Here is a 7,085-nt window from a genome sequence, read left to right on the forward strand (position 1 = left end):
GACAGATGGAAGGGGGGGGGCGTAGGGAAAAATTATTGCGCTCCCCTGCTGTAGTCCACAGATCACTCAGCTGAGAGGCGCTCGCGAGGCCATGCACATCGTCAAACACGCGCATGCCTGCACCATGGACTCGGCCTAAGGGACGTTACAGAGGCCTCTTGGGATCCCTGACATTTCATTTAAATGTCTTGAGGAAGAACGCGGGGCCTCTTCAACCGCCGCACACCCCCCCCCCCCCTGAAAAATCTTGCGCATCCCCTGCTCTACTCTACTGGAAAGACCATGTGAGTTAATAAACAGTGGAAAAACTACTGGTGCGTGAAATCTGTGAATAAAAACTAGGTACAGTATCAGTGGAATGCTACTCAATCAAAGTGCGCAATCAACACTAGTCCAACTAAATAAACCTTAATGGACGAGCGATCACAAATGTGAATAGAAGTGACTGTTAATAACAGTGAAAAATCATAAACCATAAAGCACAATATAGTGCATCCAAATGTTTTGTATATGGGCATTAGAGTTCACTATAGGTTCACATGTAATCTGCAGCTTCTTACAAGAGTTTGAACCGCAACAAAAATCTAAAGAAAAGAGAAAGAGAGCGCACAACCACTCATAGTGTAGTATGAATATATAAAAAGTGTATTCTCAATAAAAGGGGTAAGTAATGCACGTACAACAAAAAGAAGGTTAAGCGTATGTAATATAAAGACTCAGCCTGTCTCCTGTTTGGTTGGGAATCCACCGCTCAGTGGCAGTCGCTCAGAGATGAAGTTATGTGTGGTCCTCGATCTCGTCCGACTCGCAAACCAGCAAGGCACAAGCGTAAGTCCACTGAATCCCAAAAGCAGCAGGTTCTCGCGGTGAGGAGGTGATTGCGCACCTTGATGGGATCAGTCCAAGACTTCTCACACTCGAGCAAACTCGAGAGTACAATTGTCCTCGACAAATAGAATGCACTGGGGAGATTGGGCTCTGAATACTCCTAAATCACAGGACAGCAACCACTAAATGTGCAGTCCAGATGAAAACTTTGTGTGAGGCAAATAGAATCCTACATGTTTCATGGCGACGCCTCTAGGCCACTTCCTGATGAAGTGGCTTGAGGCGTCACCACGAAGCACGTAGGATTATATTTGCTTCACATGAACAGTTTTCATCTGGACTGCACATTTAGTGGTTGATGACCTGGGGTTTAGGAGTATTCAGAGAGCCCAATCTCCCCAGTGCATTCTATAATTTTTTGTCAAGGACAATTGTACTCTCGAGTTTGTTCGAGCGACTGCCGCTGAGTGGTGGATTCTCGAACATACAGCACAGCAGACAGACTGAGTCTTTATACTACATGCGCTTAACCATCTATTTTTTGTCCGTGCAATACTTACCCCTTTTTATTGAGAATACACTTTTGATATATTCATAGTATACTATGGGGCCTATTCACTAAACTTCGATAAGTGCATTAATGCACTATAAATGCCCTTTTAGTGCGATATTTCATGTGTAAAGCTCCGATAACAGGCAATATCACATTCAAATGGCTTTTTACGGAGATATAAATCTCTGGCGGTTGTGCGGTAGCTGAAAAAATGCCCAAACTCGCATTTTTTGCCAGCAACTGCTATTCACTAAACTCCGATAAGCATATATTACTATAACAACTTGCATTCTTTTCTCGGCAGCTAAAGGGTGGCGAGATCAGAATTGCGATATGCATAACAAGGAGTTTCTTTTATTTTTACTGCAATGATTGATACCGGGGATCTCCGGAGCTGACCCGCATATTTATTTCAGGTCCGGAAACACCCGGATTCAATCCTATGCAGTAAAAATAAAATTACAGCCAGTTTCATTACCTTAGCGGCTAACAGCTAAGGTAATGAAGGGGTTAAATAGCAGTGTCAAGGGAGAGGGGGTTTGGCCCGGGATTAAAGGGGTTACACCCCATTTGGCCACCCCCTGCTCTCACTTGGGGAGCAAGGAGTTAACTGGACTGGGGTCCAGTAATATGTTTTTATCTTGCTTCAGAATCCTAATGTATATTCCCCTGTAAAAATGTATTGTTTCTGTTCCAGTGTTTGCACCACCACATACACTGGGATTGATGCGGGAGGCTTAAGGGGTTAATGAGCTACAGTTTAGGAAAATACAAATATGTGTGGTGTCTTTTCAGAAATATCTGGGCTTCAAAAGGCTTTATTGAAGTTGGGTGTGACAAGTACAGAGGGGGTTAGTGTACAGTATGTTAATGCCTAATTGGCAGACCAAGGGTATATTGCTGGTAGAGACAGCTAGGACCCAGGTCTGGAGCATTGGGTGTGAAATATAGCACCTGTGACAAATGTTCTCTACACACGAGGCCCAGCTTCAAAGGATTTCTTGACAAGGGGTTATGGGGGCCAGGGGTGCAGTTACACAAAAAGATATCAGAATGAGTGACCTTATTAAATATAAGAATATTATGAGATGTCCTCGGCTGAACGTGCTAAAAGCTAGATGTGTGTATTCGTGGGACCGATTTGCACATAATGATTACAGACACATAATGTCTAGCAGGTACTAAGAGACAGAAAAATGGAAGGGCTCCGGCACAACTGCGCATGACAAACTCCAAGTAACTCCCGGATGACTTCAACAAAACTTTATTGCACCGAACACACTAAGGCTACACCACTGTCTCCCCCTCTACGCGTTTCACCCTCTAGAATAGGTATTTTAGAGGGTGAAACGTGTAGAGGGGGTGACAGTGGTGTAGCCCTAGTGTGTTGGGTGCAATAAAGTTTTGTTGAAGTCATCCGGCAGTTACTTGGAGTTTGTCATGCGCAGTTGCGCCGGAGCCCTTCCATTTTTCTATCTACTAACAGAAGGCTGCACGCGGGAGCTGTAGAAGAGAGGAGAGCTGGACCCAGACTGAAGTCGTGATATAGGTAAGGGTTTATTCATTTCCCACCTACTCCAGTCACCCCTGCAGACGCACTTACTAGTATTCCCTCCTACTGTCTCTGTACGTTCTCCCTACCTACCAATTAGATTGTAAGCTCCTCTGAGCAGGGACTCCTTCCTTAATGTTACTTTTACAGTATGTCTGAAGCACTTATTCCCATGATCTGTTATTTATATTTGTTATTTATATGACATGTATTACTACTGTGAAGCGCTATGTACATTTTATGGCGCTATACAAATAAAGACATACATACATACTCTAGTGGCCATGCTTAAGCTCACTCTCTCTCAGCACCACATGACTGTTTGACACCATAGGTGCCATTGCTGCATGCCGAAGCGCAGGACAGTTGTTTTTGTTGGACTAAGAGACAGATATTAATATCTCTCTTAATTTTAATATTACACGGTAATATTTAGTCTCATTGGGAGCGTCATGCGTGCCGGAATGTATTAATATGTCTCGCGTGCCATTAAGTATTACTGAACTGAAGTTATGAAGTTATTTAGATAGGAAAAGCAGTTTTTAAACGTCTTTGGGTGGGAGGAGTTTTACTCTGGGGAAGACTGTCAACCTCACCACTGATTTATGAGAGGGGCTGGGTTTAGGTTGTGTTCAATGGGAAATAATTGTATATAAACAAGGCTCAGCCTATGGCTATTGTCTTTGTGATTTTCAAGATTGCTGTATGAACTGCCAGTCCAGATTTGACTGTTTCATCATTCCATCTTAAGTAAGTGTCTATATTTTGTCTGTTATTTGTATATCTCGTGTGTTCACCTTTTTCAAGGAATAAATTATATTTTATCATATCTCAGCCGTGTTCAGTTCAACCCAGGTATTTTTTGTGTAAATTATATCTTGTCATAAGTTACCGTGACAAGCAGGCACTTTGTTGTTGGTACAGGGGGTGGGCGAAGCTTGTAGTTGCCCCAGAGTGGGTGTTTAGGCCTTGCGGGAGGGTGGCAGTAGGAGTTAACCCCTTCATTACCTTAGAGGTTACAACCGCTAAGGTATTGAAGGGGTTAAACAATCGCGCTACTCTTCCGCAAGGCCTGAACACCATCCTGGGGCATCTAACACCTTCACCTACCCCCTGTACCAACAACACCACACCGGAATGGATAAAAGTGCTATCAGCCAAAGATGGCTAGTAGCGCTTTTCCCCATTAAAAAAACATGCAAGACAGTAAAAATCAATGCAACCTCCCCCTCATTTCCCCCCAACCCCAATACACACTGTAACGGGCAAAATTCCTATTATCCAAATATGGATAATAGTGCATTTGCCCATTAAAAATACAACATTAGCCAGCCAGCATAAAGTAAATGAAAGTTCTACTGACCCCTGCCAGGCTGAAGGCCGCCCTCGTCCTCCTCCATGTCCTCCTTGTCCTCCGTGGGCAGCAACATTACAATAAAAAAAACTACTGGCCACTAACCCCTTAATCACCTTAGCAGTTAGTAACCGCTATAGTAATTAAGGGGTATCCCCCCTCCCATGCTACCCACCCGGGAGCCTAACCACCCTCCCTGGGGCAACTACCCCAACCCCCTCTACCCATTGATTGTCACAGTGGTAAACCAAGCCCAGAATATGGGAATGGATTGCCACAATGGCAATGAATGTGCAAACTATAATACTATACTATACTAACTATAAAAAATAGCCACAAAATAAAACACATTACTTTTAAATAAAAACAAGCATTTCACAATAAAGCCATTGATTGTGACTGTGGTAAACCATGCCCACAATATGGGCAAGGATTGCCACAATGACAATGAATGAGCAACCTAAAAAAAAAAAAAAACATAGCAAAAAATAAAATACATTAAAATGAAATAAAAACAAACATTTGCCGAAAAATGCATTGCTTGTCACTGTGATTATATATACTCAGAATGGGGCATAGATAAACAAATTCGCAGTCAATGGGCAAACTAGAAAAAAAAATTACATTAAGTACAATCAATGTGTTTTTTATCTTTGCTGTCTTCACCCCCCGAATCCTACTCGGGCACCATCTCTTGGCCGAGGGTGGGTGGTTAGGCCTACTGAGTGGGTAGTGGGAGGGGTTAACCCCTTCATTAATGCGGTTCAGCTCAGGAGATTCCTTACTACAATACTATGTTAATAAAATGAACATTAAAACTGCACAATCGCTTGTAAGAGCCGTGCATGGAGATGCAGCTCTCTCCGTGCAGCTCTTCCAGGCTGCAATTTAAGCAAACAGTTTCAGTGCGATAAGTCTTGAAAAAAAAACAGAAAAACAAAGGAGTGCGATCTTACATTTTTTTAACGAACTTTAAAAAATGTATGATTTTTCTTAGTGAATACCGTTTTGACGTACATTTTTCATAGTGCGGTTATGAACATGCAAAATCACTTGGCAATGTATCGAACTTATCAAAGTTTAGTGAATAAGCCCCTATGAGTGGTTATGTGCTCTTTTTTTTTTCTTTTTCTATTTTTTCTACTGGTTCTATTGTGCTTGTATGCAAGGCTCAGCTCAAAGTGTTCACACAGTGCAAATGCTTGCTTTCAAACAGCACAATCACTTTTCAACAGAGACCCCCTCTAAGGCATTCACAATAGCTTATTCAACCATAACTGACTCTCCTTCCAAAAGTGGGGAGGGAAACCCAAGCAATTTATTCTGCTTCGACCGTTCCAGGACTCTCAGTAAGTGGACGATAGATTCTCTTGTATGTATGGTAAAGTCCAGAAAAACAAATTTATACTAGATCAGAAAAGTTCAAAATACTTGGTTTATTTAATTCTAATGAAATACATTGGTTTTACCCATGAATTTATAGGTATAGTGAATACAACCATGAGACCTTCTGTTATTAAACCTTATTTCCATCTGGACTCAATGAATAGTTACTTTTTAAAAACCTTTCTATAGGATGTTTTCCATTAATGCAGGGGTGCGCAAACTGGGGGGCGTGAGATTTTCGGGGGGGGGGGGGGGCGAGGCTGTTATAGAGGGCCCGCACTCTTCCCCCAAGGCATTTAAATTAAATGCCGGGGACAGCGTGCAAGCCCTTTGTAAATTCCCTGACCTGGTCTCCGGTGTCATCCAGCAACGCGTCACCATGGTAACGCAGCGTCACGATGTCAAGTTGCCATGGCAATGCGATGTCATGACGTCAGAAGACGATGGACACCAGGTTAGGGGTGGCGCGAACAAGGGTGGAGAGTAGGCAGGAGGTCGTAGACTGGAATGTTTGCGCACTCCTACTTTAATGGATGGTCATAATTTATATTAATTGTGTTTTTGTGATTGTAATTTGAATATATTAGTATTAGGGAGTGCTGTGATATCGTACAATGGACTAATGATTAAAATCTGATCCTCTGGTTACTCCTGGACTGGTGCCGGAAGAAGCCGGCAGGACAAAAAGAGCTAGTTGGGCCTTTGGTCTTCTGACAGGTGAGGTGTTTTAACCCTTGAGGACATTTTCTGGAGTATCAAATGATCCTGCAGTTCCCAATACACTGTATATTGGGTGACCGGTACTTACCTGTAAATTTACACTGTGGGGAATCAATCTTTATACTAAGCAAAGAAGGGTGGGTAACCGTGTTGGTCCTTTCTTCCATATAGTTATAGAGGGAGTAGGTGGTATGATACCTTTTTTTGGACCAAGTAGTTGATATGTTACAAGCTTTCGAACATCTCAAGGTCCTTAACATTTAAACTGTGACCTTTCATGGAGCCCACACTCCTAAAGAAACTTGTGTGTGACTGTTGCTGTACAATGTGATATGTTAAGCAAAACTAGCTTGTCGCGCACGGCACACCTGTGAGCACGTGACCTGCATATGGGACAAGGGTAAATACACCGCTTGCAAGCTGGCCCATGTTTTACCTTCGCAAAGGTCCTTCAAATGATCAGTAAGTACCCTTAATCCGTCCCCATATACCATCTGTCACAAACAGCACACAAGTGAGCATGTGACTTAGATATGCATCCAGGGTTAATACACACAGCTACTCTAGCCAACTCACTTTTCTCCTGCACAAGGTACTTTCAATTAGTTAATATTAACCCCTTACTCAATTGCAATCATGTCTATCCACTGCTGCCACCCAAGAAATATGCAAAAACATATAAATTAATATAT

Source organism: Ascaphus truei, chromosome 8 (genome assembly GCF_040206685.1).
Source record: "Ascaphus truei isolate aAscTru1 chromosome 8, aAscTru1.hap1, whole genome shotgun sequence".
Taxonomy (NCBI): Eukaryota; Metazoa; Chordata; class Amphibia; order Anura; family Ascaphidae; genus Ascaphus; species Ascaphus truei.